Source organism: Phalangium opilio, unplaced genomic scaffold, assembly GCF_054372755.1.
Source record: "Phalangium opilio isolate 3A_F unplaced genomic scaffold, DU_Popi_V2 ptg000087l_1, whole genome shotgun sequence".
Lineage (NCBI taxonomy): Eukaryota > Metazoa > Arthropoda > Arachnida > Opiliones > Phalangiidae > Phalangium > Phalangium opilio.
Window position 1 is genome coordinate 2,589,295 of NW_028324192.1, and position 24,099 is coordinate 2,613,393.

The following is a 24,099-nucleotide window of genomic DNA, read 5'->3' on the forward strand; positions in this document are numbered from 1 at the left end:
AAGCCAAAATTTTTCCACAATACCTGACGACCATTTAATTTTTGGGCTTCCGTGGCGCAATGGTCAGCGCGTTCAGCTGTTAACCGAAAGGTTAATGTTCGAGCCCATCCGGGAGCGGTGTTGTGACGTCTCAGATGTAACGTAAAATGTCAGAGTTTTTCCACAATACCTGACGAACATTTAATTTTTGGGCTTCCTTGGCGCAATTATTAGCGCGTTCAACTGTTAATCGAAAGGCTGGTGGTTCAAGCGCACCCGGAAGAGGTGTTGTGAGGTCTCAGATGTGACGTAAAAAGTCAAGGTTTTTACACAATACCTGACGAGTATTTAACTTTTGGGCTTCCGTGGCGCAATGGTTAGCGCGTTCGGCTGTTAACCAATAGGTTGGTGGTTCGAGCCCATCCGGGAGCGGTGTTGTGAGGTCTCAGATGTGACGTAAAAAGTCAAGTTTTTTGCACAATACCTGACGAGCATTTAGGTTTTGGGCTTCCGTGGCGCAATGGTTAGCGCGTTCGGCTGTTAACCAATAGGTTGGTGGTTCGAGCCCACCCGGGAGCGGTGTTGTGTGATCTCAAATGTAACGTAGAAAGCCAAAATTTTTCCACAATACCTGACAACCATTTAATTTCTGAGCTTCCGTGGCTCAATGGTTAGCGCGTTCGGCTGTTAACCAATAGGTTGGTGGTTCGAGCCCACCCGGGAGCGGTGTTGTGGGATCTGAAATGTAACGTAGAAAGCCAAAGTTTTTGCACAATAAATGACGACCATTTAATTTTTGGGCTTCCGTGGCGCAATGGTTAGCGCGTTCGGCTGTTAACCAATAGGTTGGTGGTTCGACCCCATCCGGGAGCGGTGTTGTGAGGTCTCAGATGTGACGTAAAAAGTCAAGGTTTTTACATAATACCTGACGAGCATTTAACTTTTGGGCTTCCGTGGCGCAATGGTTAGCGCGTTCGGCTGTTAACCAATAGGTTGGTGGTTCGAGCCCACCCGGGAGCGGTGTTGTGTGATCTCAAATGTAACGTAGAAAGCCAAAGTTTTTCCACAATACCTGACGACCATTTAATTTTTGGGCTTCCGTGGCGCAATGGTTAGCGCGTTCAGCTGCTATTCAAAAGACTGGTGGTTTGAGCTCTCCCGGGAGCGGTGTTGTGACGTCTCAAATGTAACATAAAATGTCAGAGTTTTTCCACAATACCTGTCGAACATTGAATTTTTGGGCTTCCGTGGCGCAATGGTTAGCGCGTTCAGCTGTAAATCGAGAGGTTGGTGGTACGAGCCCACCCGGGAGAGGTGTTGTGGGGTCTCAGATGTAGCGTAAAAAGTCAAAACTTTTCCACAATACGTGACAACCATTTAATTTCTGGGCTTCCGTGGCTCAATGATTAGCGCGTTCGGCTGTTAACCAATAGGTTGGTGGTTCGAGCCCATCCGGGAGCGGTGTTGTGTGATCTCAAATGTAACGTAGAAAGCCAAAGTTTTTGCACAATAAATGACGACCATTTAATTTTTGGGCTTCCGTGGCGCAATGGTTAGCGCGTTCGGCTGTTAACCAATAGTTTGGTGGTTCGACCCCATCCGGGAGCGGTGTTGTGAGGTCTCAGATTTGACGTAAAAAATCAAGGTTTTTACACAATACCTGACAAGCATTTAACTTTTGGGCTTCCGTGGCGCAATGGTTAGCGCGTTCGGCTGTTAACCAATAGGTTGGTGGTTCGAGCCCATCCGGGAGCGGTGTTGTGAGGTCTCAGATGTGACGTAAAAAGTCAAGGTTTTTACACAATACCTGACGAGCATTTAACTTTTGGGCTTCCGTGGCGCAATGTTTAGCGCGTTCGGCTGTTAACCAATAGGTTGGTGGTTCGAGCCCATCCGGGAGCGGTGTTGTGAGGTCTCAGATGTGACGTAAAAAGTCAAGGTTTTTACACAATACCTGACGAGCATTTAACTTTAGGGCTTCCGTGGCGCAATGGTTAGCGCGTTCGGCTGTTAACCAATAGGTTGGTGGTTCGAGCCCATCCGGGAGCGGTGTTGTGAGGTCTCAGATGTGACGTAAGATGTCAAGGTTTTTACACAATACCTGACGAGTATTTAACATTTGGGCTTCCGTGGCGCAATGGTTAGCGCGTTCGGCTGTTAACCAATAGGTTGGTGGTTCGAGCCCATCCGGGAGCGGTGTTGTGAGGTCTCAAATGTAACGTAGAAAGCCAAAGTTTTTCCACAACACCTGACAACCATTTAATTTCTGAGCTTCCGTGGCTCAAAGGTTAGCGCGTTCGGCTGTTAACCAATAGGTGTGTGGTTCGAGCCCATCCGGGAGCGGTGTTGTGACGTATCAGATGTGAAGCAAAAAGTCAAGGTTTTTTCCACAACACCTGACGACCATTTAAATTCTGAGCTTCCGTGGCTCAATGGTTAGCGAATTCGGCTGTTAACAAATAGGTTGGTGGTTCGAGCCCACCCGGGAGCGGTGTTTTGGGATCTCAAATGTAACGTTGAAAGCCAAAATTTTTCCACAATACCTGACGACCATTTAATTTTTGGGCTTCCGTGGCGCAATGGTCAGCGCGTTCAGCTGTTAACCGAAAGGTTAATGTTCGAGCCCATCCGGGAGCGGTGTTGTGACGTCTCAGATGTAACGTAAAATGTCAGAGTTTTTCCACAATACCTGACGAACATTTAATTTTTGGGCTTCCTTGGCGCAATTATTAGCGCGTTCAACTGTTAATCGAAAGGCTGGTGGTTCAAGCGCACCCGGAAGAGGTGTTGTGGGGTCTCAGATGTAGCGTAAAAAGTCAAAACTTATCCACAATACGTGACAACCATTTAATTTCTGAGCTTCCGTGGCTCAAAGGTTAGCGCGTTCGGCTGTTAACCAATAGGTGTGTGGTTCGAGCCCATCCGGGAGCGGTGTTGTGACGTCTCAGATGTAACGTAAAATGTCAGAGTTTTTCCACAATACCTGACGAACATTTAATTTTTGGGCTTCCGTGGCGCAATGATTAGCGCGTTCAGCTGTTAATCGAAAGGTTGAAGGTTCGAGCCCACCCGGGAGAGGTGTTGTGGGGTCTCAGATGTAGCGTAAAAAGTCAAAACATTTCCACAATACGTGACAACCATTTAATTTCTGAGCTTCCGTGGCTCAATGGTTAGCGCGTTTGGCTGTTAACCAATAGGTTGGTGGTTCGAGCCCATCCGGGAGCGGTGTTGTGAGGTCTCAGATGTGACGTAAAAAGTCAAGGTTTTTACACAATACCTGACGAGCATTTAACTTTGGGCTTCCGTGGCTCAATGGTTAGCGCGTTCGGCTGCTATTCAAAAGACTGGTGGTTTGAGCTCTCCCGGGAGCGGTGTTGTGACGTCTCAAATGTAACATAAAATGTCAGAGTTTTTCCACAATACCTGTCGAACATTGAATTTTTGGGCTTCCGTGGCGCAATGGTTAGCGCGTTCACCTGTTAATCGAAAGGTTGGTGGTACGAGCCCACCCGGGAGAGGTGTTGTGGGGTGTCAGATGTAGCGTAAAAAGTCAAAACTTTTCCACAATACGTGACAACCATTTAATTTCTGGGCTTCCGTGGCTCAATGATTAGCGCGTTCGGCTGTTAACCAATAGGTTGGTGGTTCGAGCCCAACCGGGAGCGGTGTTGTGGGATCTCAAATGTAACGTAAAAATTCAAGGTTTTTCCACAATACCTGACGAACATTTAATTTTTGGGCTTCCTTGGGGCAATGGTTAGCGCGTTCGGCTGTTAACCGAAAGGTTGGTGGTTCGATCCCAACCGGGAGAGGTGTTGTAGGGTATCAGATGTAACGTAATAAGTCATAACTTATCCACAATACCTGACAACCATTTAATTTCCGAGCTTCCTTGGCTCAATGGTTATCGCGTTCGGCTGTTAACCAATAGGTTTGTGGTTCGAGCCCATCCGGGATGCGGTGTTGTGAGGTCTCAGATGTAACGTAAAATGTCAGAGTTTTTCACAATACCTGACGAACATTTAATTTTTGGGCTTCCGTGGCGGAATGATTAGCGCGTTCGGCTGTTAACCAATAGGTTGGTTGCTCGAGCCCATCCGAGAGCGGTGTTGTGAGGTCTCAGATGTGACGTAAAAAGTCAAGGTTTTTACACAATACCTGACGAGCATTTAACTTTGGGGCTTCCGTGGCGCAATGGTTAGCGCGTTCGGCTGTTAACCAATAGGTTGGTGGTTCGAGCCCATCCGGGAGCAATGTTGTGAGGTCTCAGAAGTGACGTAAAAAGTCAAGGTTTTTCCACAATACCTGACGAACATTTAATTTCTGGGCTTCCATGGCGCAATGGTTAGCGCGTTCGGCTGTTAACCGAAAGGTTGGTGGTTCGAGCCCAACCGGGAGAGGTGTTGTGGGGTCTCAGATGTAGCGTAAAAAGTCAAAACTTTTCCACAATACGTGACAACCATTTAATTTCTGAGCTTCCGTGGCTGAATGGTTAGCGCGTTCAGCTTATAACCAATAGGGTGGTGGTTCGAGCCCACCCGGGAGCGGTGTTGTGGGATCTCAAATGTAACGTAGAAAGACAAAGTTTTTCCACAATACCTGACGACCATTTATTTTTTGGGCTTCCTTGGCGCAATGGTTAGCGCGTTCGGCTGTTAACCGAAAGGTTGGTGGTTCGAGCCCAACCGTGAGAGGTGTTGTAGGGTCTCAGATGTAACGTAATAAGTCATAACTTATCCACAATACCTGACAACCATTTAATTTCCGAGCTTCCTTGGCTCAATGGTTAGCGCGTTCGGCTGTTAACCAATAGGTTGGTGGTTCGAGCCCATCCGGGAGCGGTGTTGTGAGGTCTCAGATGTAACGTAAAATGTCAGAGTTTTTCCACAATACCTGACGAACATTTAATTTTTGGGCTTCCGTGGCGCAATGGTTAGCGCGTTCGGCTGTTAACCAATAGGTTGGTTGTTCGAGCCCACCCGGGAGCGGTGTTGTGTGATCTCAAATGTAACGTAGAAAGCCAAAGTTTTTCCACAATACCTGACGACCATTTAATTTTTGGGCTTCCGTGGCGCAATGGTTAGCGCGTTCAGCTGCTATTCAAAAGACTGGTGGTTTGAGCTCTCCCGGGAGCGGTGTTGTGACGTCTCAAATGTAACATAAAATGTCAGAGTTTTTCCACAATACCTGTCGAACATTGAATTTTTGGGCTTCCGTGGCGCAATGGTTAGCGCGTTCAGCTGTAAATCGAGAGGTTGGTGGTACGAGCCCACCCGGGAGAGGTGTTGTGGGGTCTCAGATGTAGCGTAAAAAGTCAAAACTTTTCCACAATACGTGACAACCATTTAATTTCTGGGCTTCCGTGGCTCAATGATTAGCGCGTTCGGCTGTTAACCAATAGGTTGGTGGTTCGAGCCCATCCGGGAGCGGTGTTGTGTGATCTCAAATGTAACGTAGAAAGCCAAAGTTTTTGCACAATAAATGACGACCATTTAATTTTTGGGCTTCCGTGGCGCAATGGTTAGCGCGTTCGGCTGTTAACCAATAGTTTGGTGGTTCGACCCCATCCGGGAGCGGTGTTGTGAGGTCTCAGATTTGACGTAAAAAATCAAGGTTTTTACACAATACCTGACGAGCATTTAACTTTTGGGCTTCCGTGGCGCAATGGTTAGCGCGTTCGGCTGTTAACCAATAGGTTGGTGGTTCGAGCCCATCCGGGAGCGGTGTTGTGAGGTCTCAGATGTGACGTAAAAAGTCAAGGTTTTTACACAATACCTGACGAGCATTTAACTTTTGGGCTTCCGTGGCGCAATGTTTAGCGCGTTCGGCTGTTAACCAATAGGTTGGTGGTTCGAGCCCATCCGGGAGCGGTGTTGTGAGGTCTCAGATGTGACGTAAAAAGTCAAGGTTTTTACACAATACCTGACGAGCATTTAACTTTAGGGCTTCCGTGGCGCAATGGTTAGCGCGTTCGGCTGTTAACCAATAGGTTGGTGGTTCGAGCCCATCCGGGAGCGGTGTTGTGAGGTCTCAGATGTGACGTAAGATGTCAAGGTTTTTACACAATACCTGACGAGTATTTAACATTTGGGCTTCCGTGGCGCAATGGTTAGCGCGTTCGGCTGTTAACCAATAGGTTGGTGGTTCGAGCCCATCCGGGAGCGGTGTTGTGAGGTCTCAAATGTAACGTAGAAAGCCAAAGTTTTTCCACAACACCTGACAACCATTTAATTTCTGAGCTTCCGTGGCTCAAAGGTTAGCGCGTTCGGCTGTTAACCAATAGGTGTGTGGTTCGAGCCCATCCGGGAGCGGTGTTGTGACGTATCAGATGTGAAGCAAAAAGTCAAGGTTTTTTCCACAACACCTGACGACCATTTAAATTCTGAGCTTCCGTGGCTCAATGGTTAGCGAATTCGGCTGTTAACAAATAGGTTGGTGGTTCGAGCCCACCCGGGAGCGGTGTTTTGGGATCTCAAATGTAACGTTGAAAGCCAAAATTTTTCCACAATACCTGACGACCATTTAATTTTTGGGCTTCCGTGGCGCAATGGTCAGCGCGTTCAGCTGTTAACCGAAAGGTTAATGTTCGAGCCCATCCGGGAGCGGTGTTGTGACGTCTCAGATGTAACGTAAAATGTCAGAGTTTTTCCACAATACCTGACGAACATTTAATTTTTGGGCTTCCTTGGCGCAATTATTAGCGCGTTCAACTGTTAATCGAAAGGCTGGTGGTTCAAGCGCACCCGGAAGAGGTGTTGTGGGGTCTCAGATGTAGCGTAAAAAGTCAAAACTTATCCACAATACGTGACAACCATTTAATTTCTGAGCTTCCGTGGCTCAAAGGTTAGCGCGTTCGGCTGTTAACCAATAGGTGTGTGGTTCGAGCCCATCCGGGAGCGGTGTTGTGACGTCTCAGATGTAACGTAAAATGTCAGAGTTTTTCCACAATACCTGACGAACATTTAATTTTTGGGCTTCCGTGGCGCAATGATTAGCGCGTTCAGCTGTTAATCGAAAGGTTGAAGGTTCGAGCCCACCCGGGAGAGGTGTTGTGGGGTCTCAGATGTAGCGTAAAAAGTCAAAACATTTCCACAATACGTGACAACCATTTAATTTCTGAGCTTCCGTGGCTCAATGGTTAGCGCGTTTGGCTGTTAACCAATAGGTTGGTGGTTCGAGCCCATCCGGGAGCGGTGTTGTGAGGTCTCAGATGTGACGTAAAAAGTCAAGGTTTTTACACAATACCTGACGAGCATTTAACTTTGGGCTTCCGTGGCTCAATGGTTAGCGCGTTCGGCTGCTATTCAAAAGACTGGTGGTTTGAGCTCTCCCGGGAGCGGTGTTGTGACGTCTCAAATGTAACATAAAATGTCAGAGTTTTTCCACAATACCTGTCGAACATTGAATTTTTGGGCTTCCGTGGCGCAATGGTTAGCGCGTTCACCTGTTAATCGAAAGGTTGGTGGTACGAGCCCACCCGGGAGAGGTGTTGTGAGGTCTCAGATGTAGCGTAAAAAGTCAAAACTTTTCCACAATACGTGACAACCATTTAATTTCTGGGCTTCCGTGGCTCAATGATTAGCGCGTTCGGCTGTTAACCAATAGGTTGGTGGTTCGAGCCCAACCGGGAGCGGTGTTGTGGGATCTCAAATGTAACGTAAAAATTCAAGGTTTTTCCACAATACCTGACGAACATTTAATTTTTGGGCTTCCTTGGGGCAATGGTTAGCGCGTTCGGCTGTTAACCGAAAGGTTGGTGGTTCGATCCCAACCGGGAGAGGTGTTGTAGGGTATCAGATGTAACGTAATAAGTCATAACTTATCCACAATACCTGACAACCATTTAATTTCCGAGCTTCCTTGGCTCAATGGTTATCGCGTTCGGCTGTTAACCAATAGGTTTGTGGTTCGAGCCCATCCGGGATGCGGTGTTGTGAGGTCTCAGATGTAACGTAAAATGTCAGAGTTTTTCACAATACCTGACGAACATTTAATTTTTGGGCTTCCGTGGCGGAATGATTAGCGCGTTCGGCTGTTAACCAATAGGTTGGTTGCTCGAGCCCATCCGAGAGCGGTGTTGTGAGGTCTCAGATGTGACGTAAAAAGTCAAGGTTTTTACACAATACCTGACGAGCATTTAACTTTGGGGCTTCCGTGGCGCAATGGTTAGCGCGTTCGGCTGTTAACCAATAGGTTGGTGGTTCGAGCCCATCCGGGAGCAATGTTGTGAGGTCTCAGAAGTGACGTAAAAAGTCAAGGTTTTTCCACAATACCTGACGAACATTTAATTTCTGGGCTTCCATGGCGCAATGGTTAGCGCGTTCGGCTGTTAACCGAAAGGTTGGTGGTTCGAGCCCAACCGGGAGAGGTGTTGTGGGGTCTCAGATGTAGCGTAAAAAGTCAAAACTTTTCCACAATACGTGACAACCATTTAATTTCTGAGCTTCCGTGGCTGAATGGTTAGCGCGTTCAGCTTATAACCAATAGGGTGGTGGTTCGAGCCCACCCGGGAGCGGTGTTGTGGGATCTCAAATGTAACGTAGAAAGACAAAGTTTTTCCACAATACCTGACGACCATTTATTTTTTGGGCTTCCTTGGCGCAATGGTTAGCGCGTTCGGCTGTTAACCGAAAGGTTGGTGGTTCGAGCCCAACCGTGAGAGGTGTTGTAGGGTCTCAGATGTAACGTAATAAGTCATAACTTATCCACAATACCTGACAACCATTTAATTTCCGAGCTTCCTTGGCTCAATGGTTAGCGCGTTCGGCTGTTAACCAATAGGTTGGTTTTTTCGAGCCCATCCGGGAGCGGTGTTGTGAGGTCTCAGATGTAACGTAAAATGTCAGAGTTTTTCCACAATACCTGACGAACATTTAATTTTTGGGCTTCCGTGGCGCAATGGTTAGCGCGTTCGGCTGTTAACCAATAGGTTGGTTGTTCGAGCCCATCCGAGAGCGGTGTTGTGAGGTCTCAGATGTGACGTAAAAAGTCAAGGTTTTTACACAATACCTGACGAGCATTTAACTTTGGGGCTTCCGTGGCGCAATGGTTAGCGCGTTCGGCTGTTAACCAATAGGTTGGTTGTTCGAGCCCATCCGGGAGCGGTGTTGTGAGGTCTCAGATGTGACGCAAAAAGTCAAGGTTTTTACACAATACCTGACGAGCATTTAATTTTTGGGCTTCCGTGGCTCAATGGTTAGCGCGTTCGGCTCTTAACCTAAAGGTTGGTGGTTCGTGCCCATCCGGGAGCGGTGTTGTGGCGTCTCAGATGTAACGTAAAATGTCAGAGTTTTTCCACAATACCTGACGAACATTTAATTTTTGGGCTTCCTTGGCGCAATTATTAGCGCGTTCAACTGTTAATCGAAAGGCTGGTGGTTCAAGCCCACCCGGAAGAGGTGTTGTGGGGTCTCAGATGTAGCGTAAAAAGTCAAAACTTATCCACAACACGTGACAACCATTTAATTTCTGAGATTCCGTGGCTCAATGGTTAGCGCGTTCGGCTGTTAACCAATAGGTTGGTTCTTTCGAGCCCACCCGGGAGCGGTGGTGTGGGATCTCAAATGTAACGTAGAAAGCCAAAGTTTTGCCACAATACCTGACGACCATTAAATTTTTGGGCTTCCTTGGCGCAATTGTTAGTGCGTTCGGCTGTTAACCGAAAGGTTGGTGGTTCGTGCCCAACCGGAAGAGGTGTTGTAGGGTCTCAGATGTAACGTAAAAAGTCATAACTTATCTACAATACCTGACAACCATTTAATTTGTGAGCTTCCGTGGCTCAAAGGTTAGCGCGTTCGGCTGTTAACTAATAGGTGTGTGGTTCGAGCCCATCCGGGAGCGGTGTTGTGACGTCTCAGATGTGATGTAAAAAGTCAAGGTTTTTTCCACAACACCTGACGACCATTTAAATTTTGGGCTTCCGTGGCGCAATGGTTAGCGCGTTCGGCTGTTAACCAATAGGTTGGTGGTTCGAGCCCATCCGGGAGCGGTGTTGTGAGGTCTCAGATGTAAGGTAAAAAGTCAAGGTTTTTACACAATAACTGACGAGCATTTAAATTTTGGGCTTCCTTGGCGCAATGGTTAGCGCGTTCGGCTGTTAACCAATAGGCTGGTGGTTCGAGCCCACCCGGGAGCGGTGTTGTGTGATCTCAAATGTAACGTAGAAAGCCAAAATTTTTCCACAATACCTGACGACCATTTAATTTTTGGGCTTCCGTGGCGCAATGGTTAGCACGTTCGGCTGTTAACCAATAGGTTGGTGGTTCGAGCCCATCCGGGAGCGGTGTTGTGAGGTCTCAGATGTGACGTAAAAAGTCAAGGTTTTCCACAATACCTGACAACCATTTAATTTCTGAGCTTCCGTGGCTCAATGGTTAGCGCGTTCGGCTGTTAACCAATAGGTTGGTGGTTCGAGCCCACCCGGGAGCGGTGTTGTGGGATCTGAAATGTAACGTAGAAAGCCAAAGTTTTTGCACAATAAATGACGACCATTTAATTTTTGGGCTTCCGTGGCGCAATGGTTAGCGCGTTCGGCTGTTAACCAATAGGTTGGTGGTTCGACCCCATCCGGAAGCGGTGTTGTGAGGTCTCAGATGTGACGTAAAAAGTCAAGGTTTTTACATAATACCTGACGAGCATTTAACTTTTGGGCTTCCGTGGCGCAATGGTTAGCGCGTTCAGCTGCTATTCAAAAGACTGGTGGTTTGAGCTCTCCCGGGAGCGGTGTTGTGACGTCTCAAATGTAACATAAAATGTCAGAACTTTTCCACAATACCTGTCGAACATTGAATTTTTGGGCTTCCGTGGCGCAATGGTTAGCGCGTTCAGCTGTTAATCGAGAGGTTGGTGGTACGAGCCCACCCGGGAGAGGTGTTGTGGGGTCTCAGATGTAGCGTAAAAAGTCAAAACCTTTCCACAATACGTGACAACCATTTAATTTCTGGGCTTCCGTGGCTCAATGATTAGCGCGTTCGGCTGTTAACCAATAGGTTTGTGGTTCGAGCCCATCCGGGATGCGGTGTTGTGAGGTCTCAGATGTAACGTAAAATGTCAGAGTTTTTCACAATACCTGACGAACATTTAATTTTTGGGCTTCCGTGGCGCAATGATTAGCGCGTTCAGCTGTTAATCGAAAGGTTGAAGGTTCGAGCCCACCCGGGAGAGGTGTTGTGGGGTCTCATATGTAGCGTAAAAAGTCAAAACTTATCCACAATACGTGACAATCATTTAACTTCTGAGCTTCCGTGGCTCAATGGTTAGCGCGTTCGGCTGTTAACCAATAGGTTGGTGGTTCGAGCTCATCCGGGAGCGGTGTTGTGAGGTCTCAGATGTGACGTAGAAAGCCAAAGTTTTTCCACAATACCTGACGACCATTTAATTTTTGGGCTTCCGTGGCTCAATGGTTAGCGCGTTAGGCTGTTAACCAATAGCTTGGTGGTTCGAGCCCATCCGGGAGCGGTGTTGTGACGTCTCAGATGTAACGTAAAATGTCAGAGTTTTTCCACAATACCTGACGAAAATTTAATTTTTGGGCTTCAGTGGCGCAATGGTCAGCGCGTTCAGCTGTTAACCGAAAGGTTGGTGGTTCGAGCCCTCCCGGGAGCGGTGTTGTGACGTCTCAGATGTAACGTAAAATGTCAGAGTTTTTCCACAATACCTGACGAGCATTTAATTTTTGGGCTTCCGTGGCGCAATGGTTAGCGCGTTCAGCTGTTAATCGAAAGGTTGGTGGTTCGAGCCCAACGAGAGAGGATTTGTGGGGTCTCAGATGTAGCGTGAAAAGTCGTAACTTTTCAACAATACCTGACAACCATTTAATTTTTGGGCGTCCGTGGCGCAATGGCTAGCGCGTTCGGCTGTTAACCGAAAGGTTGGTGGTTCGAGCCCATCCGGGAGCGGTGTTGTGACGTCTCAGATGTTACGTAAAATGTCAGAGTTTTTCCACAATACCTGACGAACATTTAATTTTTGGGCTTCCGTGGCGCAGTAATTAGCGCGTCCAGCTCTTAATCGAAAGGTTGGTGGTTCGAGCCCACCCGGAAGAGGTGTTGTGGGGTCTCAGATGTAGCGTTAAAAGTCAAAACTTTTCCACAATACGTGACAACCATTTAATTTTTGGGCTTCCTTGGCGCAATGGTTAGCGCGTTCGGCTGTTAACCGAAAGGATGGTGGTTCGAGCCCACCTGGGAGAGGTGTTGTAGGGTCTCAGATGTAACGTAAAAAGTCATAACTTATCCACAAAACCTAACAACCATTTAATTTCTGAGCTTCTGTGACTCAATGGTTAGCGCGTTCGGCTGTTAACCAATTAGTTGGTGGTTCGAGCCTATCTGGGAGAAGTGTTGTGACGTCTCAGATGTAACGTAAAATGTCAGAGTTTTTCCACAATACCTGACGAACATTTAATTTTTGGGCTTGCGTGGCGCAATGGTTAGCGCGTTCAGCTGTTAATCGAAAGGTTGTAGGTTCGAGCCCACCCGGGAGAGGTGTTGTTGGGTCTCATATGTAGCGTAAAAAGTCAAAACTTTTCCACAATACGTGACAACCATTTATTTTCTGAGCTTTCGTGGCTCAATGGTTAGCGCGTTCGGCTGTTAACCAATAGGTTGGTGGTTCGAGCCCACCCGGGAGCGGTGTTTTTGGATCTCAAATGTAACGTAAATAGCCAAAGTTTTTCTACAATACCTGACGACCATTTAATTTTTGGGCTTCCGTGGCGCAATGGTTAGTGCGTTCAGCTGTTAACCGAAAGGTTGGTGGTTCGAGCCCAAACGAGAGAGGATTTGTGGGGTCTCAGATGTAGCGTGAAAAGTCGTAACTTTTCAACAATACCTGACAACCATTTAATTTTTGGGCGTCCGTGGCGCAATGGCTAGCGCGTTCGGCTGTTAACCGAAGGGTTGGTGGTTCGAGCCCATCCGGGAGCGGTGTTGTGACGTCTCAGATGTTACGTAAAATGTCAGAGTTTTTCCACAATACCTGACGAACATTTAATTTTTGGGCTTCCGTGGCGCAGTAATTAGCGCGTCCAGCTCTTAATCGAAAGGTTGGTGGTTCGAGCCCACCCGGAAGAGGTGTTGTGGGGTCTCAGATGTAGCGTTAAAAGTCAAAACTTTTCCACAATACGTGACAACCATTTAATTTTTGGGCTTCCTTGGCGCAATGGTTAGCGCGTTCGGCTGTTAACCGAAAGGATGGTGGTTCGAGCCCACCTGGGAGAGGTGTTGTAGGGTCTCAGATGTAACGTAAAAAGTCATAACTTATCCACAAAACCTAACAACCATTTAATTTCTGAGCTTCTGTGGCTCAATGGTTAGCGCGTTCGGCTGTTAACCAATTGGTTGGTGGTTCGAGCCTATCTGGGAGAAGTGTTGTGACGTCTCAGATGTTACGTAAAATGTCAGAGTTTTTCCACAATACCTGACGAACATTTAATTTTTGGGCTTCCGTGGCGCAGTAATTAGCGCGTCCAGCTCTTAATCGAAAGGTTGGTGGTTCGGGCCCACCCGGAAGAGGTGTTGTGGGGTCTCAGATGTAGCGTTAAAAGTCAAAACTTTTCCACAATACGTGACAACCATTTAATTTTTGGGCTTCCTTGGCGCAATGGTTAGCGCGTTCGGCTGTTAACCGAAAGGATGGTGGTTCGAGCCCACCTGGGAGAGGTGTTGTAGGGTCTCAGATGTAACGTAAAAAGTCATAACTTATCCACAAAACCTAACAACCATTTAATTTCTGAGCTTCTGTGGCTCAATGGTTAGCGCGTTCGGCTGTTAACCAATTGGTTGGTGGTTCGAGCCTATCTGGGAGAAGTGTTGTGACGTCTCAGATGTTACGTAAAATGTCAGAGTTTTTCCACAATACCTGACGAACATTTAATTTTTGGGCTTCCGTGGCGCAGTAATTAGCGCGTCCAGCTCTTAATCGAAAGGTTGGTGGTTCGAGCCCACCCGGAAGAGGTGTTGTGGGGTCTCAGATGTAGCGTTAAAAGTCAAAACTTTTCCACAATTCGTGACAACCATTTAATTTTTGGGCTTCCTTGGCGCAATGGTTAGCGCGTTCGGCTGTTAACCGAAAGGATGGTGGTTCGAGCCCACCTGGGAGAGGTGTTGTAGGGTCTCAGATGTAACGTAAAAAGTCATAACTTATCCACAAAACCTAACAACCATTTAATTTCTGAGCTTCTGTGGCTCAATGGTTAGCGCGTTCGGCTGTTAACCAATTGGTTGGTGGTTCGAGCCTATCTGGGAGAAGTGTTGTGACGTCTCAGATGTAACGTAAAATGTCAGAGTTTTTCCACAATACCTGACAACCATTTATTTTCTGAGCTTTCGTGGCTCAATGGTTAGCGCGTTCGGCTGTTAACCAATAGGTTGGTGGTTCGAGCCCACCCGGGAGCGGTGTTTTTGGATCTCAAATGTAACGTAAATAGCCAAAGTTTTTCTACAATACCTGACGACCATTTAATTTTTGGGCTTCCGTGGCGCAATGGTTAGTGCGTTCAGCTGTTAACCGAAAGGTTGGTGGTTCGAGCCCAAACGAGAGAGGATTTGTGAAAAAGCCAACGGCACGCAGTGTTCCTAAGTGGTCTCCCTCCCAAGTAGTGACTGCGCTCGACGCTGCTTAACTTCGGTTATCGAACGAGAAACGGTGTATTCAGCGTGATATGGCCGTTGCCGAGAGTGCTAGTTAATAATTTGAATTTAATTAACTTTCATCACTATAAAACAATAACAAAAAAGAAGATATGTTTGCTTTTTTCATATCTGGTGGAATTTGAAAGAGGAAACAAAAGTGAAAAGCCAACGGCACGCAGTATTCCCAAGTACTGTATGCGCTCGACGCTGCTTAACTTCGGTGATCGGACGTGAACAGGTGTTTTCAGCGTGATATGGCCGTTGCCGAGAGTGCTAGTTAATAATTCGGATTTAAATTAAGTGAGACAAATTAACCTTCATCATTTTAAAACAATAACAAAAAGAAAACCTGTTTGCTTTTTACATATCTATTAAAATTTAAAAGAGGAAAAAAAAGTGAAAAAGCCATCGGCACGCAGTGTTCCTAAGTGGTCTCCCTCCCAAGTAATGACCGCGCTCGACGCTGCTTAACTTCGGTTATCGGACGAGAATCGGTGTATTCAGCGTGATATGGCCGTTGCCGAGAGTGCTAGTTAATAATTTGAATTTAATTAACTTTCATCTTTATAAAACAATAACAAAAAGAAGATATGTTTGCTTTTTTCATATCTGGTGGAATTTGAAAGAGGAAACAAAAGTGAAAAAGCAAACGGCACGCAGTATTCCCAAGTACTGACTGCGCTCGACGCTGCTAACGTCGGCGATCGGACGAGAACCGGTGTTCTCAGCGTGATATGGCCGTTGCCGAGAGTGATATTTAATAATTCGGATTTAAATTAAGTGAGACAAATTAACCTTCATCATTTAAAAACAATAACAAAAAGAAAACCCGTTTGCTTTTTACATATCTATTAAAATTTAAAAGAGGAAAAAAAAGTGAAAAAGCCAACGGCACGCAGTGTTCCTAAGTGGTCTCCCTTCCAAGTAATGACTGCGCTCGACGTTGCTTAACTTCGGTTATCGGACGAGAACCGGTGTATTCAGCGTGATATGGCCGTTGCCGAGAGTGCTAGATAATAATTCGAATTTAAATTAAGTGAGACAAATTAACCTTCATCTTTTTCAAACAATAACAAAAAAGAAAATATATTTGCTTTTTTCATATCTATTAAAATTTAAAAGAGGAAAAAAAAGTGAAAAAGCCAACGGCACGCAGTGTTCCTAAGTGGTCTCCCTCCCAAGTAATGACTGCGCTCGACGCTGCTTAACTTCGGTTATCGGACGAGAACCGGTGTATTCAGCGTGATATGGCCGTTGCCGAGAGTGCTAGATAATAATTCGAATTTAAATTAAGTGAGACAAATTTACCTTCATCTTTTTCAAACAATAACAAAAAAGAAAATATGTTTGCTTTTTTCATATCTATTGGAATTTAAAAGAGGAAAAAAAAGTGAAAAAGTTAACGGCACGCAGTGTTCCTAAGTGGTCGCCCTCCCAAGTACTGACTGCGCTCGACGCTGCTTAACTTCGGTTATCGGACGAGAACCGGTGTATTCAGCGTGATATGGCCGTTGCCGAGAGAGCTAGTTAATAATTTGAATTTAATTAACCTTCATCTTTATAAAACAATAACAAAAAGAAGATATGTTTGCTTTTTTCATATCTGGTGGAATTTAAAAGAGGAAACAAAAGTGAAAAAGCAAACGGCACGCAGTATTCCCAAGTACTGTATGCGCTCGACGCTGCTTTACTTCGGTGATCGGACGTGAACCGGTGTTTTCAGCGTGATTTGGCCGTTGCCGAGAGTGCTAGTTAATAATTCGAATTTAAATTAAGTGAGACAAATTAACCTTCATCATTTTAAAACAATAACAAAAAGAAAACGTGTTTGCTTTTTTCATATCTATTTAAATTTAAAAGAGGAAAAAAAGTGAAAAAGCCAACGGCACGCAGTGTTCCTAAGTGGTCTCCCTCCCAAGTAATGACTGCGCTCGACGCTGCTTAACTTCGGTTATCGGACGAGAATCGGTGTATTCAGCGTGATATGGCCGTTGCCGAGAGTGCTAGTTAATAATTGAATTTAATTAACTTTCATCTTTATAAAACAATAACAAAAAGAAGATATGTTTGCTTTTTTCATATCTGGTGGAATTTGAAAGAGGAAACAAAAGTGAAAAAGCAAACGGCACGCAGTATTCCCAAGTACTGACTGCGCTCGACGCTGCTAACGTCGGCGATCGGACGAGAACCGGTGTTCTCAGCGTGATATGGCCGTTGCCGAGAGTGCTAGATAATAATTCGAATTTAAATTAAGTGAGACAAATTAACCTTCATCTTTTTCAAACAATAACAAAAAGAAAATATGTTTGCTTTTTTCATATCTATTGGAATTTAAAAGAGAAAAAAAAAGTGAAAAAGCTAACGGCACGCAGTGTTCCTAAGTGGTCGCCCTCCCAAGTACTGACTGCGCTCGACGCTGCTTAACTTCGGTTATCGGACGAGAACCGGTGTATTCAGCGTGATTTGGCCGTTGCCGAGAGTGCTAGTTAATAATTCGAATTTAAATTAAGTGAGACAAATTAACCTTCATCATTTTAAAACAATAACAAAAAGAAAACATGTTTGCTTTTTTCATATCTATTAAAATTTAAAAGAGGAAAAAAAAGTGAAAAAGCCAACGGCACGCAGTGTTCCTAAGTGGTCTCCCTCCCAAGTAGTGACTGCGCTCGACGCTGCTTAACTTCGGTTATCTGACGAGAACCGGTGTATTCAGCGTGATATGGCCGTTGCCGAGAGTGCTAGTTAATAATTTGAACTTAATTAACTTTCATCTTTATAAAACAATAACTAAAAGAAGATTTGTTTGCTTTTTTCATATCTGGTGGAATTTGAAAGAGGAAACAAAAGTGAAAAAAGCAAACGGCACGCAGTATTCCCAAGTACTGACTGCGCTCGACGCTGCTAACGTCGGCGATCGGACGAGATCCGGTGTTCTCAGCGTGATATGGCCGTTGCCGAGAGTGCTAGATAATAATTCGAATTTAAATTAAGTGAGACAAATTAACCTTCATCTTTTTCAAACAATAACAAAAAGAAAATATGTTTGCTTTTTTCATATCTATTGGAATTTAAAAGAGGAAAAAAAAGTGAAAAAGCTAACGGCAAGCAGTGTTCCTAAGTGGTCGCCCTCCCAAGTACTGACTGCGCTCGACGCTGCTTAACTTCGGTGATCGGACGTGAACCGGTGTATTCAGCGTGATATGGCCGTTGCCGAGAGTGCTAGTTAATAATTCGAATTTAAATTAAGTGAGACAAATTAACCTTCATCATTTTAAAACAATAACAAAAAGAAAACATGTTTGCTTTTTTCATATCTATTAAAATTTAAAAGAGGAAAAAAAAGTGAAAAAGTCAACGGCACGCAGTGTTCCTATCCTAAGTGGTCTCCCTCCCAAGTAGTGACTGCGCTCGACGCTGCTTAACTTCGGTTATCGGACGAGAACCGGTGTATTCAGCGTGATATGGCCGTTGCCGAGAGTGCTAGTTAATAATTTGAATTTAATTAACTTTCATCTTTATAAAACAATAACAAAAAGTAGATATGTTTGCTTTTTTCATATCTGGTGGAATTTGAAAGAGCAAACAAAAGTGAAAAAACAAACGGCACGCAGTATTCCCAAGTACTGTATGCGCTCGACGCTACTTAACTTCGGTGATCGGACGTGAACCGGTGTTTTCAGCGTGATATGGCCGTTGCCGAGAGTGCTAGTTAATAATTCGAATTTAAATTAAGTGAGACAAATTAACCTTCATCATTTTAAAACTATAACAAAAAGAAAACATGTTTGCTTTTTTCATATCTATTAAAATTTAAAAGAGGAAAAAAAAGTGAAAAAGCCAACGGCACGCAGTGTTCCTAAGTGGTCTCTCTCCCAAGTAGTGACTGCGCTCGACGCTGCTTAACTTCGGTTATCGGACGGGAATCGGTGTATTCAGCGTGATATGGCCGTTGCCGAGAGTGCTAGTTAATAATTTGAATTTAATTAACTTTCATCTTTATAAAACAATAACAAAAAGAAGATATGTTTGCTTTTTTCATATCTGGTGGAATTTGAAAGAGGAAACAAAAGTGAAAAAAGCAAACGGCACGCAGTATTCCCAAGTACTGACTGCGCTCGACGCTGCTAACGTCGGCGATCGGACGAGATCCGGTGTTCTCAGCGTGATATGGCCGTTGCCGAGAGTGCTAGATAATAATTCGAATTTAAATTAAGTGAGACAAATTAACCTTCATCTTTTTCAAACAATAACAAAAAGAAAATATGTTTGCTTTTTTCATATCTATTGGAATTTAAAAGAGGAAAAAAAAGTGAAAAAGCTAACGGCAAGCAGTGTTCCTAAGTGGTCGCCCTCCCAAGTACTGACTGCGCTCGACGCTGCTTAACTTCGGTGATCGGACGTGAACCGGTGTATTCAGCGTGATATGGCCGTTGCCGAGAGTGCTAGTTAATAATTCGAATTTAAATTAAGTGAGACAAATTAACCTTCATCATTTTAAAACAATAACAAAAAGAAAACATGTTTGCTTTTTTCATATCTATTAAAATTTAAAAGAGGAAAAAAAAGTGAAAAAGTCAACGGCACGCAGTGTTCCTATCCTAAGTGGTCTCCCTCCCAAGTAGTGACTGCGCTCGACGCTGCTTAACTTCGGTTATCGGACGAGAACCGGTGTATTCAGCGTGATATGGCCGTTGCCGAGAGTGCTAGTTAATAATTTGAATTTAATTAACTTTCATCTTTATAAAACAATAACAAAAAGTAGATATGTTTGCTTTTTTCATATCTGGTGGAATTTGAAAGAGCAAACAAAAGTGAAAAAACAAACGGCACGCAGTATTCCCAAGTACTGTATGCGCTCGACGCTACTTAACTTCGGTGATCGGACGTGAACCGGTGTTTTCAGCGTGATATGGCCGTTGCCGAGAGTGCTAGTTAATAATTCGAATTTAAATTAAGTGAGACAAATTAACCTTCATCTTTTTCAAACAATAACAAAAAGAAAATATGTTTGCTTTTTTCATATCTATTGGATTTTAAAAGAGGAAAAAAAGTGAAAAAGCAAACGGCACGCAGTATTCCCAAGTACTGTATGCGCTCGACGCTGCTTTACTTCGGTGATCGGACGTGAACCGGTGTTTTCAGCGTGATTTGGCCGTTGCCGAGAGTGCTAGTTAATAATTCGAATTTAAATTAAGTGAGACAAATTAACCTTCATCATTTTAAAACAATAACAAAAAGAAAACGTGTTTGCTTTTTTCATATCTATTTAAATTTAAAAGAGGAAAAAAAGTGAAAAAGCCAACGGCACGCAGTGTTCCTAAGTGGTCTCCCTCCCAAGTAATGACTGCGCTCGACGCTGCTTAACTTCGGTTATCGGACGAGAATCGGTGTATTCAGCGTGATATGGCCGTTGCCGAGAGTGCTAGTTAATAATTGAATTTAATTAACTTTCATCTTTATAAAACAATAACAAAAAGAAGATATGTTTGCTTTTTTCATATCTGGTGGAATTTGAAAGAGGAAACAAAAGTGAAAAAGCAAACGGCACGCAGTATTCCCAAGTACTGACTGCGCTCGACGCTGCTAACGTCGGCGATCGGACGAGAACCGGTGTTCTCAGCGTGATATGGCCGTTGCCGAGAGTGCTAGATAATAATTCGAATTTAAATTAAGTGAGACAAATTAACCTTCATCTTTTTCAAACAATAACAAAAAGAAAATATGTTTGCTTTTTTCATATCTATTGGAATTTAAAAGAGAAAAAAAAAGTGAAAAAGCTAACGGCACGCAGTGTTCCTAAGTGGTCGCCCTCCCAAGTACTGACTGCGCTCGACGCTGCTTAACTTCGGTTATCGGACGAGAACCGGTGTATTCAGCGTGATATGGCCGTTGCCGAGAGTGCTAGTTAATAATTCGAATTTAAATTAAGTGAGACAAATTAACCTTCATCATTTTAAAACAATAACAAAAAGAAAACATGTTTGCTTTTTTCATATCTATTAAAATTTAAAAGAGGAAAAAAAAGTGAAAAAGCCAACGGCACGCAGTGTTCCTAAGTGGTCTCCCTCCCAAGTAGTGACTGCGCTCGACGCTGCTTAACTTCGGTTATCTGACGAGAACCGGTGTATTCAGCGTGATATGGCCGTTGCCGAGAGTGCTAGTTAATAATTTGAACTTAATTAACTTTCATCTTTATAAAACAATAACTAAAAGAAGATTTGTTTGCTTTTTTCATATCTGGTGGAATTTGAAAGAGGAAACAAAAGTGAAAAAAGCAAACGGCACGCAGTATTCCCAAGTACTGACTGCGCTCGACGCTGCTAACGTCGGCGATCGGACGAGATCCGGTGTTCTCAGCGTGATATGGCCGTTGCCGAGAGTGCTAGATAATAATTCGAATTTAAATTAAGTGAGACAAATTAACCTTCATCTTTTTCAAACAATAACAAAAAGAAAATATGTTTGCTTTTTTCATATCTATTGGAATTTAAAAGAGGAAAAAAAAGTGAAAAAGCTAACGGCAAGCAGTGTTCCTAAGTGGTCGCCCTCCCAAGTACTGACTGCGCTCGACGCTGCTTAACTTCGGTGATCGGACGTGAACCGGTGTATTCAGCGTGATATGGCCGTTGCCGAGAGTGCTAGTTAATAATTCGAATTTAAATTAAGTGAGACAAATTAACCTTCATCATTTTAAAACAATAACAAAAAGAAAACATGTTTGCTTTTTTCATATCTATTAAAATTTAAAAGAGGAAAAAAAAGTGAAAAAGTCAACGGCACGCAGTGTTCCTATCCTAAGTGGTCTCCCTCCCAAGTAGTGACTGCGCTCGACGCTGCTTAACTTCGGTTATCGGAGGAGAACCGGTGTATTCAGCGTGATATGGCCGTTGCCGAGAGTGCTAGTTAATAATTTGAATTTAATTAACTTTCATCTTTATAAAACAATAACAAAAAGTAGATATGTTTGCTTTTTTCATATCTGGTGGAATTTGAAAGAGCAAACAAAAGTGAAAAAACAAACGGCACGCAGTATTCCCAAGTACTGTATGCGCTCGACGCTACTTAACTTCGGTGATCGGACGTGAACCGGTGTTTTCAGCGTGATATGGCCGTTGCCGAGAGTGCTAGTTAATAATTCGAATTTAAATTAAGTGAGACAAATTAACCTTCATCATTTTAAAACTATAACAAAAAGAAAACTTGTTTGCTTTTTTCATATCTATTAAAATTTAAAAGAGGAAAAAAAAGTGAAAAAGCCAACGGCACGCAGTGTTCCTAAGTGGTCTCTCTCCCAAGTAGTGACTGCGCTCGACGCTGCTTAACTTCGGTTATCGGACGGGAATCGGTGTATTCAGCGTGATATGGCCGTTGCCGAGAGTGCTAGTTAATAATTTGAATTTAATTAACTTTCATCTTTATAAAACAATAACAAAAAGAAGATATGTTTGCTTTTTTCATATCTGGTGGAATTTGAAAGAGGAAACAAAAGTGAAAAAAGCAAACGGCACGCAGTATTCCCAAGTACTGACTGCGCTCGACGCTGCTAACGTCGGCGATCGGACGAGATCCGGTGTTTTCAGCGTGATATGGCCGTTGCCGAGAGTGCTAGTTAATAATTTGAATTTAATTAACTTTCATCTTTATAAAACAATAACAAAAAGTAGATATGTTTGCTTTTTTCATATCTGGTGGAATTTGAAAGAGCAAACAAAAGTGAAAAAACAAACGGCACGCAGTATTCCCAAGTACTGTATGCGCTCGACGCTACTTAACTTCGGTGATCGGACGTGAACCGGTGTTTTCAGCGTGATATGGCCGTTGCCGAGAGTGCTAGTTAATAATTCGAATTTAAATTAAGTGAGACAAATTAACCTTCATCATTTTAAAACTATAACAAAAAGAAAACTTGTTTGCTTTTTTCATATCTATTAAAATTTAAAAGAGGAAAAAAAAGTGAAAAAGCCAACGGCACGCAGTGTTCCTAAGTGGTCTCTCTCCCAAGTAGTGACTGCGCTCGACGCTGCTTAACTTCGGTTATCGGACGGGAATCGGTGTATTCAGCGTGATATGGCCGTTGCCGAGAGTGCTAGTTAATAATTTGAATTTAATTAACTTTCATCTTTATAAAACAATAACAAAAAGAAGATATGTTTGCTTTTTTCATATCTGGTGGAATTTGAAAGAGGAAACAAAAGTGAAAAAAGCAAACGGCACGCAGTATTCCCAAGTACTGACTGCGCTCGACGCTGCTAACGTCGGCGATCGGACGAGATCCGGTGTTCTCAGCGTGATATGGCCGTTGCCGAGAGTGCTAGATAATAATTCGAATTTAAATTAAGTGAGACAAATTAACCTTCATCTTTTTCAAACAATAACAAAAAGAAAATATGTTTGCTTTTTTCATATCTATTGGAATTTAAAAGAGGAAAAAAAAGTGAAAAAGCTAACGGCAAGCAGTGTTCCTAAGTGGTCGCCCTCCCAAGTACTGACTGCGCTCGACGCTGCTTAACTTCGGTGATCGGACGTGAACCGGTGTATTCAGCGTGATATGGCCGTTGCCGAGAGTGCTAGTTAATAATTCGAATTTAAATTAAGTGAGACAAATTAACCTTCATCATTTTAAAACAATAACAAAAAGAAAACATGTTTGCTTTTTTCATATCTATTAAAATTTAAAAGAGGAAAAAAAAGTGAAAAAGTCAACGGCACGCAGTGTTCCTATCCTAAGTGGTCTCCCTCCCAAGTAGTGACTGCGCTCGACGCTGCTTAACTTCGGTTATCGGACGAGAACCGGTGTATTCAGCGTGATATGGCCGTTGCCGAGAATGCTAGTTAATAATTTGAATTTAATTAACTTTCATCTTTATAAAACAATAACAAAAAGTAGATATGTTTGCTTTTGTCATATCTGGTGGAATTTGAAAGAGCAAACAAAAGTGAAAAAACAAACGGCACGCAGTATTCCCAAGTACTGTATGCGCTCGACGCTACTTAACTTCGGTGATCGGACGTGAACCGGTGTTTTCAGCGTGATATGGCCGTTGCCGAGAGTGCTAGTTAATAATTCGAATTTAAATTAAGTGAGACAAATTAACCTTCATCATTTTAAAACTATAACAAAAAGAAAACATGTTTGCTTTTTTCATATCTATTAAAATTTAAAAGAGGAAAAAAAAGTGAAAAAGCCAACGGCACGCAGTGTTCCTAAGTGGTCTCTCTCCCAATAGTGACTGCGCTCGACGCTGCTTAACTTCGGTTATCGGACGGGAATCGGTGTATTCAGCGTGATATGGCCGTTGCCGAGAGTGCTAGTTAATAATTTGAATTTAATTAACTTTCATCTTTATAAAACAATAACAAAAAGAAGATATGTTTGCTTTTTTCATATCTGGTGGAATTTGAAAGAGGAAACAAAAGTGAAAAAAGCAAACGGCACGCAGTATTCCCAAGTACTGACTGCGCTCGACGCTGCTAACGTCGGCGATCG

The 24,099-nt window shown here is 43.8% G+C and overlaps 24 pseudogenes; all 24 read right to left on the reverse strand.

Moving 5' to 3' along the window:
• Window positions 1–14,534: 14,534 nt before the first annotated feature.
• Window positions 14,535–14,653, reverse strand: LOC149650045 (5S ribosomal RNA; annotated as a pseudogene).
• Window positions 14,654–14,775: 122 nt separating this feature from the next.
• LOC149650046 (5S ribosomal RNA) lies at window positions 14,776–14,878 on the reverse strand (annotated as a pseudogene).
• A 137-nt stretch (window positions 14,879–15,015) lies between these two features.
• Window positions 15,016–15,134, reverse strand: LOC149650047 (5S ribosomal RNA; annotated as a pseudogene).
• A 361-nt stretch (window positions 15,135–15,495) lies between these two features.
• LOC149650048 (5S ribosomal RNA) lies at window positions 15,496–15,614 on the reverse strand (annotated as a pseudogene).
• A 138-nt stretch (window positions 15,615–15,752) lies between these two features.
• LOC149650049 (5S ribosomal RNA) lies at window positions 15,753–15,871 on the reverse strand (annotated as a pseudogene).
• A 138-nt stretch (window positions 15,872–16,009) lies between these two features.
• LOC149650050 (5S ribosomal RNA) lies at window positions 16,010–16,128 on the reverse strand (annotated as a pseudogene).
• A 361-nt stretch (window positions 16,129–16,489) lies between these two features.
• LOC149650051 (5S ribosomal RNA) lies at window positions 16,490–16,608 on the reverse strand (annotated as a pseudogene).
• Window positions 16,609–16,968: 360 nt separating this feature from the next.
• LOC149650052 (5S ribosomal RNA) lies at window positions 16,969–17,087 on the reverse strand (annotated as a pseudogene).
• Window positions 17,088–17,224: 137 nt separating this feature from the next.
• LOC149650053 (5S ribosomal RNA) lies at window positions 17,225–17,343 on the reverse strand (annotated as a pseudogene).
• A 362-nt stretch (window positions 17,344–17,705) lies between these two features.
• On the reverse strand, window positions 17,706–17,824 carry LOC149650054 (5S ribosomal RNA; annotated as a pseudogene).
• A 137-nt stretch (window positions 17,825–17,961) lies between these two features.
• On the reverse strand, window positions 17,962–18,085 carry LOC149650055 (5S ribosomal RNA; annotated as a pseudogene).
• A 362-nt stretch (window positions 18,086–18,447) lies between these two features.
• On the reverse strand, window positions 18,448–18,566 carry LOC149650056 (5S ribosomal RNA; annotated as a pseudogene).
• Window positions 18,567–18,928: 362 nt separating this feature from the next.
• LOC149650057 (5S ribosomal RNA) lies at window positions 18,929–19,047 on the reverse strand (annotated as a pseudogene).
• Window positions 19,048–19,184: 137 nt separating this feature from the next.
• On the reverse strand, window positions 19,185–19,308 carry LOC149650058 (5S ribosomal RNA; annotated as a pseudogene).
• A 600-nt stretch (window positions 19,309–19,908) lies between these two features.
• LOC149650059 (5S ribosomal RNA) lies at window positions 19,909–20,027 on the reverse strand (annotated as a pseudogene).
• Window positions 20,028–20,387: 360 nt separating this feature from the next.
• On the reverse strand, window positions 20,388–20,506 carry LOC149650060 (5S ribosomal RNA; annotated as a pseudogene).
• A 137-nt stretch (window positions 20,507–20,643) lies between these two features.
• LOC149650061 (5S ribosomal RNA) lies at window positions 20,644–20,762 on the reverse strand (annotated as a pseudogene).
• Window positions 20,763–21,124: 362 nt separating this feature from the next.
• On the reverse strand, window positions 21,125–21,243 carry LOC149650062 (5S ribosomal RNA; annotated as a pseudogene).
• A 137-nt stretch (window positions 21,244–21,380) lies between these two features.
• LOC149650063 (5S ribosomal RNA) lies at window positions 21,381–21,504 on the reverse strand (annotated as a pseudogene).
• Window positions 21,505–21,866: 362 nt separating this feature from the next.
• LOC149650064 (5S ribosomal RNA) lies at window positions 21,867–21,985 on the reverse strand (annotated as a pseudogene).
• Window positions 21,986–22,572: 587 nt separating this feature from the next.
• LOC149650065 (5S ribosomal RNA) lies at window positions 22,573–22,691 on the reverse strand (annotated as a pseudogene).
• Window positions 22,692–23,053: 362 nt separating this feature from the next.
• On the reverse strand, window positions 23,054–23,172 carry LOC149650066 (5S ribosomal RNA; annotated as a pseudogene).
• A 137-nt stretch (window positions 23,173–23,309) lies between these two features.
• On the reverse strand, window positions 23,310–23,433 carry LOC149650067 (5S ribosomal RNA; annotated as a pseudogene).
• Window positions 23,434–23,795: 362 nt separating this feature from the next.
• LOC149650068 (5S ribosomal RNA) lies at window positions 23,796–23,913 on the reverse strand (annotated as a pseudogene).
• Between the last annotated feature and the right edge of the window lie 186 nt (window positions 23,914–24,099).